Below are 15,067 nucleotides of genomic sequence, written 5' to 3'. Positions count from 1 at the left end.
TGGGTTAGTGCCTGCAAATGACAGTGACTTAGCTCACAGTGACTTCCTTGGTAGAAGTTGGGTACTGCAGGCATCATCCAGCAAGGGCAAGCTGGGAGAAAAAGACAAAGTCCTCAGCACTGTTTTCCTGACAGTGAGGTGTGAAGCAGGAATAGCTTTTGAAAGGAAACCCAGCTCTTCTCAGACCCACCCTGACTCTGGCACCTGCCCGTCTTTGCATGGCTCTGGAAGGTAGTCTTCTCCTACAATTTGGTGTTTTAGGCCACACCACCTGGCCCAGCCCATCTCTCCAGCCTCCCAAGGTCCTCTCTTTTCTAACACTCATGCATCCTATACATGGCCACATTCAGTCATTCCACATTCCCCTGCCAATTGGATATGAATGATCTGTCCTTCAAATCCACCCAGCCCCTTGGATTTCTCTTCTGACAGCATTTCTTGCCTGGAGGAGGTACTGTATGAGGGGAACTGTGAAGGAAGGGTAGGGTTTAGATGGTGAGTTATTTGGTGTCAGAACTGAGTTCCCATGTTTCTGGGCCTTGGCTGATGATTTTGCTTCCTCGACTGTTTCTCCCTGGGCCATTTCTTGCATTCTGGTGCTTTAACTTTTATCTTGGTCTCTAGCCTGGACCTCTCCCCAGAACTCCAGACTCATAAAGCCAAATGCTTGTTGGACATCTACACCTGAACATTCCATGGCCACAAAAATGGAAGTCTTCAACCCCCACCCCTACCCCAGCATCCAGCGTGTGGCACCAGCACCTACCTGGTCACCCAGGTCAGATTTCTGTCCTTGCCTTTAATTCCTTCCTCTCTCCCCAACAGCTAAACAGCCACCAAGTCCTGACAATTTCCTTCCTAATTGTTTCTTGACTGGATCTTCTCACCACCCACTGCATTAGGTTTTTATTATCTCTCACCTGGATTCCTCTAATTGTCCCCTCACCACCTCTATCTAGATGCTCCTCTACTCATCAGCTGGAGGATCTACCACTTGTACATGCCCACTCTAAGGAGCTGTGCTATTAATTCAACTGTTTTCTATCTCTGGACCATGTGCTGGAGGAGGCACATCACCCCCACTGCTTAAAATTCTCAGTAGCTCCCTATTCTGGAAAATGGGGGAGTTTAGAGACAGCCCTTTAGAGGGAGTTGCAGGCTGAATTAGTGTGACCTTGCCACGGACACTCCCTGTGAGCTCAGAAAAATCCCTCTTTCTCTGGGTCTCAGTTTCCTCCTCTAAAAAATAAGGGGGTTGGAATAGTTCAGTGTTCCTCAGAATGTGTTGTTGGACTGCTAGTCTCATGAAATGCTTTTTCCAAATGGGTCTGGAGTCCAGCATGCTTGGAGAATGCTAATTCTTTGGTCCCTCTGAGTGACTCACAATGCCCGTTAGCATTGTCATCCCAGAGCCCTTTTGGAGCCAAGCATCTGTTAAGGTGTTGTGGAACCAACCTCTGTGGAACAGACTTTGAGGAATGCTGGAGTGAGTGATTACCTAGGGCCTGCATTGCTGTAATAGATGGTGATCCCATTTCAGTTATTTGAGGAAAGGGGATGACATCTAACCCAGGCCTGCATCTGCTACAGTACTTGCTCCCATGCTGGTGTTGAACAGTGGGTGCAATAAGAAGTGGTTAAACTGGATTGGAAGTATGGCTACTTGGGATGCAGACTGTGGATTCCCAACCAAAGGAGGCGAGTGGATTGTCCCCAGGAAGAAGTGAGTACAGGGCTTGATGGGAGATGATGCCAGCTGCAGGAGTGATGGTCACTTCTGAGAGGCACGTGTGCCTGTGCTGCTGGCTCTGCCAGTTCAAGGCCATTCCCAATGGACAGTGCCTCTGGGCAAGTTAACTCAGGGTCTTTTGGGCAGCTGGAGGGGAAGCTGTGCCCTCATGTACCTCTCATTGCACGTGAGGCATTGTTGGCACTTGTACATGCCCACTCGAAGGAGCTGTGCTATTAATTCAACTGTTTTCTATCTCTGGACCATGTGCTGGAGGAGGCAGAAGCCCTCGTGGCACTGGGCACGGGGCCTGGCCTGCCGTAGTCCTCAGCTGGATCTTGCATTAGCACTGATTGCTGGCAAAGCTGCCAGCCCAGAGCTGTGTTTTTTTAATCAGGGAGGCCAATTTAGGACTTGGGAAAGACCGGTCAGCTGGGTCGCATGTCTTTCCTCTCCTGGTAGAAGTAACATAGGCAGAGTCAGTGGGAGCTTCTGCAAATGGTTTTGCAGGCCACCCCGAGTCACCAGGCCCTCTCCTCTCTGGGGTTCACCAGCCTACCCTTCCTGGCCTGCTGCTGCCTTCCAGCACCTTCTCACTTAGGGGGTTGGGGGGATGGGGGACAGGAAAAGCCTTTCCGGATCTCCCAGGCTGGAAGGCTGGGGTTTTGTTTTCTCTACCAGAGTTCCTCTTAGGAAAGATTTTACTTTCTGCCTTGTTTTAGTACAAATTACACAATGAATATAATGCTGCTGCCAGTAGCTGACGTTCATCAAACACTTACTTTACTGTAGCCTAGGAGCTTGCTATATGCTTTATGTGAATTGGCTCTTCAAATCCTTACAACAACTCAAGGGGAGTTGGTACTAATATTATCTGGATTTTGTATATGGTTAAACCAAGACCAAAAAAGATAACTTGCCGAAAGCCATGCAGCAAGGAGATGGCAAGGCTGGGATCCCAACCCAAGTCAGCCCGGTTCCAGTACACCTGCTCTTAACCATGACACCACATTGCATCCCTGGCTCTCTCAGAGGTTGTGGGCCCTGTGAGGGCAGGGATTGGGTCTGATTCCTGGCAGGGCCTGGCACAGAATGGGTGCTGAGGGGAACCTGGTATGCAGAGCATGTGGGGGAAAGTGCAGAGGACATCTGCTCCTCACTTCGCAGCCTCGCAGCTGGTGGAGCTCAGTGGATATTCCACCGGGCTCAGTCTGTTTCCCAAAACAGGTTTGCATTGTTTTGAAACCATGGTGCAGGGCACCCAGAGAGCAAATAGAAGTTGATCCCCACATAACAAGCAGTAACTAAGACACCATGTGAGCGGGACAGCTTTGGGGGGCTGAAAGGACAGGCTGGCTAATGCTGACGGTGTGCACATTTCATAAAGGGGCCCACCTCTGCAGAAGGCCACCCAGCCAGCTGAAGCAAGAGCCCTGGGGCTGTTCCTGCCCTTTGGCCCCATAATCCCCTTCTGGGGATTTTATTCCTTAGGAACAGTTTGACAGAATTGCAAAGATACATGCATGAAGATGTTCATTATGAGACTGGCTATAGTAATCTAACATTGGGGACAAATGAGTTGCCCAAGAATAAGGGGTGGTTAATTAAATTATGGTGGATCCATTCCATGGCATATGATGAGGCCATTTCACAGGCTCATTGTGAAACCCATGGCGGCCTCAGTAATACATGGAACAGAAGGTTTTATGAAGGAGGATATGCCATTATATTTACATTGTGATCTTGCAACATATAAAAACTCTTTCTGCACAGTAAATGCCCAAATAAAAAGAGCTGTGTTAGGGTGATGGGAATTGGGTGATGACTTTTGTAAAAATGTCTTAATTATTGTTGTATTGTTTTCACAATTAAAAAAGAAACACTGAGTGTGTTTGTGTATGCATATGCATGTGTGTGTGTGTGTGTGTGTGTTGGGGGGGGTCAGCACATAATCTCTCTCCAAAACTCCAACTAACTCTGTTTGCAGTGTGTTCCTACATCAGCTTGAAAATAAAAGTAGATATATGAGGAACAAGGACGAGAAGAAAACAGGTGCCGGCAGAGTGTGGTGCATGAGCAGGACCAGGGCATCTATCACAAAGCAGCCCGGGTCTTTCCATGGTGCCGCTGCCTATTCATGAGGCTTTTGAAACGGATAAGGCTGCAGCATCTGGTCTGTTGTTGCCTTTCCTAGGTTGCCAGCCAGCCCTTATCTTAAGTCTTTAATTTGCAAATGGTTCCTGCCTATCAGTGAACAGGGGCACATCCGGAACCTTTTTCTCAGATGAACAAAAGGAAGTGGGCAATCTTTCCCAAACAGGAGCAGGAAGCTTATCCCAGCTTCCGAGCTTGAATGTCCGTTGGTCTGGTCAGGCTACTCTAGGCATAGAGCTCCCCAATCTCCGCTACCAGACGGGGTCCCGTTTGGCTCAGAGCAACAGGGTATGTGGCAGAGTCATTTGTGGAGGCAGCAGTGATGACCCCCACACAGTGCACCCACCTTTTGTGCTGATGCTTTGTTTGACCTGAAGAATGTGAGCCTTAACACCTCCCCAGCTCCATGCCTGAGACACTGAGTCATTACACCTTGGGACTTGGTGCGGTCAAGTTAACAGAGGTTCAAAGCATTTGACCTTCACATCTTCCCATCTCCCCACCCCTGCTATTCCCTTCATGATTGGCACCTTTGGGGATATGCAGCCCTTCACATTGCCGTGCTAAATCACTGGCTGCTCCCCTAGGTTGGTCACACCCAGAAGCAATTAAACCCAGGGATGGGCAGATGTCAGGGGACCAATTGCCTGCCTTAAGTCAGTTGAGGCCTTTAGTTCCCACTTCAAGGAAGAGAATTTTGAGATGACTTCAAGAATATGGCACACAAAAGCCATCATGTGCTGGCCCTTCTTTAAGGCTGCTGTGCTTAGATGCAGAAGGATGTATATTTATGTATGTGTGTGTAATTGTTTTTCATTCTCTCTCCATTGCCCCTCAGAGCCAGGGCAGGAGAAGTGACCTGTCCAAGGTCAGGTAGTTAGAAGTGACATTGCCAGTGCCTAAACCCACTTGCCTTCAAGTCTGATGTACTTTGCTAGGTGTCACCTGGGGAATGTGCTCTGATGCAGTTTTGCACTCGGACTTGGGCATGTCTTAATGGCATACCCTGCTACCAGCAGTGCACCACAAACATCAACTGGGTATACCGTATGCCATCCCAGTACTGGATATGGGGTGGGGGTGGCAGTTAGGAAGATGCACTGAAAAATCTGGCGTGTTCCCACCGCAACCAAATTCAAGGGTTGCCGTGAGAATACTTCACAGACCCAGTGCACCCAGGCCTTGCTGCTCGCTGTGTGTGGCTCTCAACTCTCCTCCTCATTCTCCTGTACCAGCCCCAGCTTACAATTTTTGCTTTCTTTTTATTTTAATGGTTTTAGTTGTTACCTATAACACACAAACAAAAAGGTGCATAGCCAAAACTATAGAGATTAGCAAATTATTATAAAGCAAATATTCATGTAACCACCACTCAGATCAAGAAATATAGCATTGAGAGGCGGGGCAAGATGGCAGACTGGTGAGCTGTATGTTTTAGTTACTCCTCCAGGAAAGTAGGTAGAAAGCCAGGAACTGCGTGGACTGGACACCACAGAGCAATCTGACTTTGGGCATACTTCATACAACACTCATGAAAACGTGGAACTGCTGAGATCAGCGAAATCTGTAAGTTTTTGCAGCCAGGGGACCCGCGCCCCTCCCTGCCAGGCTCAGTCCCGGGGGAGGAGGGGCTGTCAGCTCCAGGAAGGAGAAGGGAGAACTGCAGTGGCAGCCCTTATCGGAAACACAATCTACTGATCCAAACTCTAACCAAACCATAGATAGACTGAGACCAGACACCAGAGAATCTGAGAGCAGCCAGCCCAGCAGACAGGAGACAGGCATAGAAAAAAAACAACACGAAAAACTCCAAAATAAAAGCGGAGGATTTTTGGAGTTCTGGTGAACAGAGAAAGGGGAAGGGCCCTGAGGCGCATATGCAAATCCCGAAGGAAAGCTGATCTCTCTGCCCTGTGGACCTTTCCTTAATGGCCCTGGTTGCTTTGTCTCTTAGCATTTCAATAACCCATTAGATCTCTGAGGAGGGCCCTTTTTTTTTTTTTTTTAATCCTTTTTTCTTTTTCTAAAACAATTACTCTAAGAAGCACAATACAGAAAGCTTCAAAGACTTGCTATTTGGGCAGGTCAAGTCAAGAGCAGAACTAGGAGAGCTCTGAGACAAAACGCAATAATCCAGTGGCTGAGAAAATTCACTAAACACCACAACTTCCCAAGAAAAGGGGGGTGTCCGCTCACAGCCATCATCCTGGTGGACAGGAAACACTCCTGCCCATCGCCAGCCCCATAGCCCAGAACTGCCCCAGACAACCCAGTGTGACGGAAGTACTTCAAATAACAGGAACACACCACAAAACTGGGCGTGGACATTAGCCTTCCCTGCAACCTCAGCTGATTGCCCCAGAGTTGGGAAGGTAGAGCAGTGTGAATTAACAAAGCCCCATTCAGCCATCATTTCAGCAGACTGGGAGCCTCCCTACACAGCCCAGCAGCCCAGAACTGCCCTGGGGGGACGGCACTCACCTGTGACATAGCACAGTCATCCCTCAACAGAGGACCCGGGGTGCACGGCCTGGAAGAGGGGCCCACTTGCAAGTCTCAGGAGCCATACGCCAATACCAAGGACTTGTGGGTCAGTGGCAGAGACAAACTGTGGCAGGACTGAACTGAAGGATTAGACTATTGCAGCAGCTTTAAAACTCTAGGATCACCAGGGAGATTTGATTGTTAGAGCCACCCCACCCTCCCTGACTGCCCAGAAACACGCCCCATATACAGGGCAGGCAACACCAACTACACACGCAAGCTTGGTACACCAATTGGACCCCACAAGACTCACTCCCCTATGCACCAAAAAGGCTAAGCAGGGGAGAACTGGCTTGTGGAGAACAGGTGGCTCGTGGACGCCACCTGCTGGTTAGTTAGAGAAAGTGTACTCCACGAAGCTGTAGATCTGATAAATTAGAGATAAGGACTTCAATTGGTCTACAAATCCTAAAAGAACACTATCAAGTTCAGCAAATGCCACGAGGCCAAAAACAACAGAAAATTATAAAGCATATGAAAAAACCAGACGATATGGATAACCCAAGCCCAAGCACCCAAATCAAAAGATCAGAAGAGACACAGCACCTAGAGCAGCTACTCAAAGAACTAAAGATGAACAATGAGACCATAGTACGGGAGACAAAGGAAATCAAGAAGACCCTACAAGAGCATAAAGAAGACATTGCAAGACTAAATAAAAAAATGGATGATCTTATGGAAATTAAAGAAACTGTTGACCAAATTAAAAAGATTCTGGACACTCATAGTACAAGACTAGAGGAAGTTGAACAACAAATCAGTGACCTCGAAGATGACAGAATGGAAAATGAAAGCATAAAAGAAAGAATGGGAAAAAAAATTGAAAAAATCGAAACGGACCTCAGGGATATGATAGATAATATGAAACGTCCAAATATAAGACTCATTGGTGTCCCAGAATGTGAAGAAAAGGGTAAAGGTCTAGGAAGAGTATTCAAAGAAATTGTTGGGGAAAACTTCCCAAATCTTCTAAACAACATAAATACACAAATCATAAATGCTCAGCGAACTCCAAATAGAATAAATCCAAATAAACCCACTCCGAGACATATACTGATCACACTGTCAAACACAGAAGAGAAGGAGCAAGTTCTGAAAGCAGCAAGAGAAAAGCAATTCACCACATACAAAGGAAACAGCATAAGACTAAGTAGTGACTACTCAGCAGCCACCATGGAGGCAAGAAAGCAGTGGCACGATATATTTAAAATTCTGAGTGAGAAAAAATTTCCAGCCAAGAATACTTTATCCAGCAAAGCTCTCCTTCAAATTTGAGGGAGAGCTTAAATTTTTCACAGACAAACAAATGCTGAGAGAATTTGCTAACAAGAGACCTGCCCTACTGGAGATACTCAAGGGAGCCCTACAGACAGAGAAACAAAGAAAGGACAGAGAGACTTGGAGAAAGGTTCAGTACTAAAGAGATTCGGTATGGGTACAATAAAGGATATTAATAGACAGAGGGGAAAAATATGACAAACATAAACCAAAGGATAAGATGGCTGATTCAAGAAATGCCTTCACGGTTATAACGTTGAATGTAAATGGATTAAACTCCCCAATTAAAAGATATAGATTCGCAGAATGGATCAAAAAAAATGAACCATCAATATGTTGCATACAAGAGACTCATCTTAGACACAGGGACACAAAGAAACTGAAAGTGAAAGGATGGAAAAAAATATTTCATGCAAGCTACAGCCAAAAGAAAGCAGGTGTAGCAATATTAATCTCAGATAAAATAGACTTCAAATGCAGGGATGTTTTGAGAGACAAAGAAGGCCACTACGTACTAATAAAAGGGGCAATTCAGCAAGAAGAAATAACAATCGTAAATGTCTATGCACCCAACCAAGGTGCCACAAAATACATGAGAGAAACACTGGCAAAACTAAAGGAAGCAACTGATGTTTCCACAATAATTGTGGGAGACTTCAACACATCACTCTCTCCTATAGATAGATCAACCAGACAGAAGACCAATAAGGAAATTGAAAACCTAAACAATCTGATAAATGAATTAGATTTAACAGACATATACAGGACATTACATCCCAAATCACCAGGATACACATACTTTTCTAGTGCTCATGGAACTTTCTCCAGAATAGATCATATGCTGGGACATAAAACAAGCCTCAATAAATTTAAAAAGATTGAAATTATTCAAAGCACATTCTCTGACCACAATGGAATACAATTAGAAGTCAATAACCATCAGAGACTTAGAAAATTCACAAATACCTGGAGGTTAAACAACACACTCCTAAACAATCAGTGGGTTAAAGAAGAAATAGCAAGAGAAATTGCTAAATATATAGAGACGAATGAAAATGAGAACACAACATACCAAAACCTATGGGATGCAGCAAAAGCAGTGCTAAGGGGGAAATTTATAGCACTAAACGCATATATTAAAAAGGAAGAAAGAGCTAAAATCAAAGAACTAATGGATCAACTGAAGAAGCTAGAAAATGAACAGCAAACCAATCCTAAACCAAGTACAAGAAAAGAAATAACAAGGATTAAAGCAGAAATAAATGACATAGAGAACAAAAAAACAATAGAGAGGATACATATCACCAAAAGTTGGTTCTTTGAGAAGATCAACAAGATTGACAAGCCCCTAGCTAGACTGACAAAATCAAAAAGAGAGAAGACCCATATAAACAAAATAATGAATGAAAAAGGTGACATAACTGCAGATCCTGAAGAAATTAAAAAAATTTTAAGAGGATACTATGAACAACTGTATGGCAACAAACTGGATAATGTAGAGGAAATGGACAATTTCCTGGAAACATATGAACAACCTAGACTGACCAGAGAAGAAATAGAAGACCTCAACCAACCCATCACAAGCAAAGACATCCAATCAGTCATCAAAAATCTTCCCACAAATAAATGCCCAGGGCCAGATGGCTTCACAGGGGAATTCTACCAAACTTTCCAGAAAGAACTGACACCAATCTTACTCAAACTCTTTCAAAACATTGAAGAAAATGGAACACTACCTAACTCATTTTATGAAGCTAACATCAATCTAATACCAAAACCAGGCAAAGATATTACAAAAAAGGAAAACTACCGGCCAATCTCCCTAATGAATATAGATGCAAAAATCCTCAACAAAATACTTGCAAATCGAATCCAAAGACACATTAAAAAAATCATACACCATGACCAAGTGGGGTTTATTCCAGGCATGCAAGGATGGTTCAACATAAGAAAATCAATCAATGTATTACAACACATTAACAAGTCAAAAGGGAAAAATCAATTGATCATCTCAATAGATGCTGAAAAAGCATTTGACAAAATCCAACATCCCTTTTTGATAAAAACACTTCAAAAGGTAGGAATTGAAGGAAACTTCCTCAACATGATAAAGAGCATATATGAAAAACCCACAGCCAGCATAGTACTCAATGGTGAGAGACTGAAAGCCTTCCCTCTAAGATCAGGAACAAGACAAGGATGCCCGCTGTCACCACTGTTATTCAACATTGTGCTGGAAGTGCTAGCCAGGGCAATCGGGCAAGACAAAGAAATAAAAGGCATCCAAATTGGAAAAGAAGAAGTAAAACTGTCATTGTTTGCAGATGATATGATCTTATATCTAGAAAACCCTGAGAAATCGACGATACAGCTACTAGAGCTAATAAACAAATTTAGCAAAGTAGCGGGATACAAGGTTAATGCACATAAGTCAGTAATGTTTCTATATGCTAGAAATGAACAAACTGAAGAGACACTCAAGAAAAAGATACCATTTTCAATAGCAACTAAAAAAATCAAGTACCTAGGAATCAACTTAACCAAAGATGTAAAAGACCTATACAAAGAAAACTACATAACTCTACTAAAAGAAATAGAAGGGGACCTTAAAAGATGGAAAAATATTCCATGTTCATGGATAGGAAGGCTAAATGTCATTAAGATGTCAATTCTACCCAAACTCATCTACAGATTCAATGCAATCCCAATCAAAATTCCAACAACCTACTTTGCAGACTTGGAAAAGCTAGTTATCAAATTTATCTGGAAAGGGAAGATGCCTCGAATTGCTAAAGACACTCTAAAAAAGAAAAACGAAGTGGGAGGACTTACACTCCCTGACTTTGAAGCTTATTATAAAGCCACAGTTGCCAAAACAGCATGGTACTGGCACAAAGATAGACATATAGATCAATGGGATCGAATTGAGAATTCGGAGATAGACCCTCAGATCTATGGCCGACTGATCTTTGATAAGGCCCCCAAAGTCACTGAACTGGGTCATAATGGTCTTTTCAACAAATGGGGCTGGGAGAGTTGGATATCCATATCCAAAAGAATGAAAGAGGACCCCTACCTCACCCCCTACACAAAAATTAACTCAAAATGGACCAAAGATCTCAATATAAAAGAAAGAACCATAAAACTCCTAGAAGATAATGTAGGAAAACATCTTCAAGACCTTGTATTAGGCGGCCACTTCCTAGACTTTACACCCAAAGCACAAGCAACAAAAGAGAAAATAGATAAATGGGAACTCCTCAAGCTTAGAAGTTTCTGCACCTCAAAGGAATTTCTCAAAAAGGTAAAGAGGCAGCCAACTCAATGGGAAAAAATTTTTGGAAACCATGTATCTGACAAAAGACTGATATCTTGCATATATAAAGAAATCCTACAACTCAATGACAATAGTACAGTCGGCCCAATTATAAAATGGGCAAAAGATATGAAAAGACAGTTCTCTGAAGAGGAAATACAAATGGCCAAGAAACACATGAAAAAATGTTCAGCTTCACTAGCTATTAGAGAGATGCAAATTAAGACCACAATGAGATACCATCTAGCACCGGTTAGAATGGCTGCCATTAAACAAACAGGAAACTACAAATGCTGGAGGGGATGTGGAGAAATTGGGACTCTTATTCATTGTTGGTGGGACTGTATAATGGTTCAGCCACTCTGGAAGTCAGTCTGGCAGTTCCTTAGAAAACTAGATATAGAGTTACCATTCGATCCAGCGATTGCACTTCTCGGTATATACCCGGAAGATCGGAAAGCAGTGACACGAACAGATATCTGCACGCCAATGTTCATAGCAGCATTATTCACAATTGCCAAAAGATGGAAACAACCCAAATGTCCTTCAACAGATGAGTGGATAAATAAAATGTGGTATATACACACGATGGAATACTACGCAGCAGTAAGAAGGAACGATCTCGTGAAACATATGACAACATGGATGAACCTTGAAGACATAATGCTGAGCGAAATAAGCCAGGCACAAAAAGAGAAATATTATATGCTACCACTAATGTGAACTTTGAAAAATGTAAAACAAATGGCTTATAATGTAGAATGTAGGGGAACTAGCAATAGAGAGCAATTAAGGAAGAGGGAACAATAATCCAAGAAGAACAGATAAGCTATTTAATGTTCTGGGGATGCCCAGGAATGACTATGGTCTGTGAATTTCTGATGGATATAGTAGGAGCAAGTTCACAGAAATGTTGCTATATTAGGTAACTTTCTTGGGGTAAAGTAGGAACATGTTGGAAGTTAAGCAGTTATCTTAGGTTAGTTGTCTTTTTCTTACTCCCTTTTTATGGTCTCTTTGAAATGTTCTTTTATTGTATGTTTGTTTTCTTTTTAACTTTTTTTCATACAGTTGATTTAAAAAAGAAGGGAAAGTTAAAAAAAAAAAAAAAAAACAAGGAAAAAAAAAAAAGATGTAGTGCCCCCTTGAGGAGCCTGTGGAGAATGCAGGGGTATTCGCCTACCCCACCTCCATGGTTGCTAACATGACCACAGACATAGGGGACTGGTGGTTTGATGGGTTGAGCCCTCTACCACAGGTTTTACCCTTGGGAAGACGGTTGCTGCAAAGGAGAGGCTAGGCCTCCCTATGGTTGTGCCTAAGAGCCTCCTCCCGAATGCCTCTTTGTTGCTCAGATGTGGCCCTGTCTCTCTAGCTAAGCCAACTTGAAAGGTGAAATCACTGCCCTCCCCCCTACATGGGATCAGACACCCAGGGGAGTGAATCTCCCTGGCAACGTGGAATATGACTCCCGGGGAGGAATGTAGACCTGGCATCGTGGGACGGAGAACATCTTCTTGACCAAAAGGGGGATGTGAAAGGAAATGAAATAAGCTTCAGTGGCAGAGAGAATCCAAAAGGAGCCGAGAGGTCACTCTGGTGGGCACTCTTACGCACACTTTAGACAACCCTTTTTAGGTTCTAAAGAATTGGGGTAGCTGGTGGTGGATACCTGAAACTATCAAACTACAACCCAGAACCCATGAATCTCGAAGACAGTTGTATAAAAATGTAGCTTATGAGGGGTGACAAGGGGATTGGGAAAGCCATAAGGACCACACTCCACTTTGTCTAGTTTATGGATGGATGAGTAGAAAAATAGGGGAAGGAAACAAACAGACAAAGGTACCCAGTGTTCTTTTTTACTTCAATTGCTCTTTTTCACTCTAATTATTATTCTTGTTATTTTTGTGTGTGTGCTAATGAAGGTGTCAGGGATTGATTTGGGTGATGAATGTACAACTATGTAATGGTACTGTGAACAATCAAAAGTACGATTTGTTTTGTATGACTGCGTGGTATATGAATATATCTCAATAAAATGAAGATTAAAAAAAAAAAAAAAGACATAATGCTGAGAAAAATAAGCCAGGCACAAAAAGAGAGATATTGTATGTTACCACTAATGTGAATTCTGTGAAAAATGTACAATGTTTTATACTGTAGAATGAAAAAAAAAAAAAAAAAAAAAGTAAATGAACAATGGGGGGAGGAAGGGAATGGGATGCTTTGGATGTTCTGTTTTATTTTAATTTTTATTTTATTTTTTGGAGTAATGAAAATGTTCAAAGATTTGAGGTGATGAATGCACAACTATACGATGATACTGTGAACAAATGATTGTATCCTTTGGAGGATTGTATGTTATATGAATATATGCGGTCGCAGTTGACTCGTCTGGGGGGGGGTGGCGGCCGGTTGCTAAATCCTAGGCTCTCAGGACTGCTCGGAGGGTACCGGCGGCGGGGGCTCTTTCCCGGAGGCGAGGGCGAGGCGGGGGACTTGGCCAGGTCCCCGGCGGTGGCGTGCAAAGTATGGAGGGCGGCGAAAAAGGAACAGGCGGGACACGTTTCTTTTAGGGTGAAGAAGCCAAGAGAGTTTATTAGGGGAGAGTACAAGCTTATATCGGGCGGTTTAGAGGGCGGGGTAGCTGTAGAGGTTAAAGGCTTGGATTGGTTCTGAGAGGGCGCGGAGGTTGTTTGAAAAGGGGCGGGAGTTGCTCCGGTAACGGGGAGTGGGCGGGCGAGGTAAAGGGGGCGGTTTTTTCCGGCAAGCTTCCCCTGACGGTTTTACTTTGGGGTGAGGAAATGGGGCCTGCATTCGGCTCCACTTTCTCAGGCCCGGGGGGCCGTGGAGGGCGCTACCACCCGTGCCCCACTACCTTTCCTAGGGGCTGATCAGTTCCCCTGGCCCAGGCCCGCCAAGTTGGAACTCGATAACAGTGTCCCGCAAATATATCTCAATAAAATTACATTAAAAAAAAAAAAAAAGAAAAAGAAATATAGCATTGCTAGCACCCCAGACACCCCCACATGGACCTTCCAAACACTATCTTCCAGTAATCACTGCCTTGCTTATCTTTATAATTTTACCACTTAAGAATGGATCCCCAAACACTATACTTTAGCTTTGCCTTTTTTTTTTTGAACTTAAGTATAAGTGAAATCATGCAATATGTATTCTTTTGTGTATGGCTTCCTTCTATTGTTTGCAAGATTGATCCTCGGTGTTGATATAGAACATTTCCATTACCTCAAAAAGCGTCCTCATGCCCTTTTGCAGTCAAACCCCTCCGCCCTGGCCCAAGGCAAGCACTGATTTGCTTTCTATCACTATAGATAGGTTTGCCTTTTGTAAAATTTTAAATAAATGGAATAATCCAGTAGGTTCCTTTTGTCCCTGGCTGCTTCTGCTCATCACAGTTTTGTTTTGTTTTGTTTTTAGTTTATTCATGTTTTGTATATCAGTAGTTTGTTCCTTTCCAATGTTATATAATATTTCATTTTGCAGATATACTACAACTTGTTTATCCATTCAACCATTGATGGGCATTTGGGTTGTTTCCAGTTTTTGGTTATTACAGATAAAGCTACTATGCACATTTGTGTATAAATCTTTTGTGTGGACATACGTTTTCATTTCTCTTGGTTAATATCTGGTAATGGAATTCCTGGGTTGTTTGGTTAGTATATGTTACAATTTATAAAAAAGTGCCAAAGGATTTTCCAAACTGATTGTACCATTTTGCATTCCCACAACACAAAGTTTGGGAGATCCAGTTGTTCTACATCCTTGACAACATGTTATGGTTTGTCCTGCTTTTAAATTTTTGTGGGTTTGAAGTGCTGTCTTTTTTGTTTAATTGCATTTCCCTGATGACTAACAATAGGGAGCATATTTTCATGTGCTTGTTGGTCATTTTATATATTTAGTTTGTTCAAATTGTTTGCACATTTTTAATTGGATTGTTTGACTTCTCTTATTAAATTGTAGGTGTAAGTTATATATTCTGGCTGTAAGTTCTTTATCGGATATATGTTTTGCAA

The sequence above is a fragment of the Choloepus didactylus genome, chromosome X, assembly GCF_015220235.1.
Source record: "Choloepus didactylus isolate mChoDid1 chromosome X, mChoDid1.pri, whole genome shotgun sequence".
NCBI classification, from domain to species: domain Eukaryota; kingdom Metazoa; phylum Chordata; class Mammalia; order Pilosa; family Megalonychidae; genus Choloepus; species Choloepus didactylus.
Note: the sequence above shows the minus strand (reverse complement) of the source record.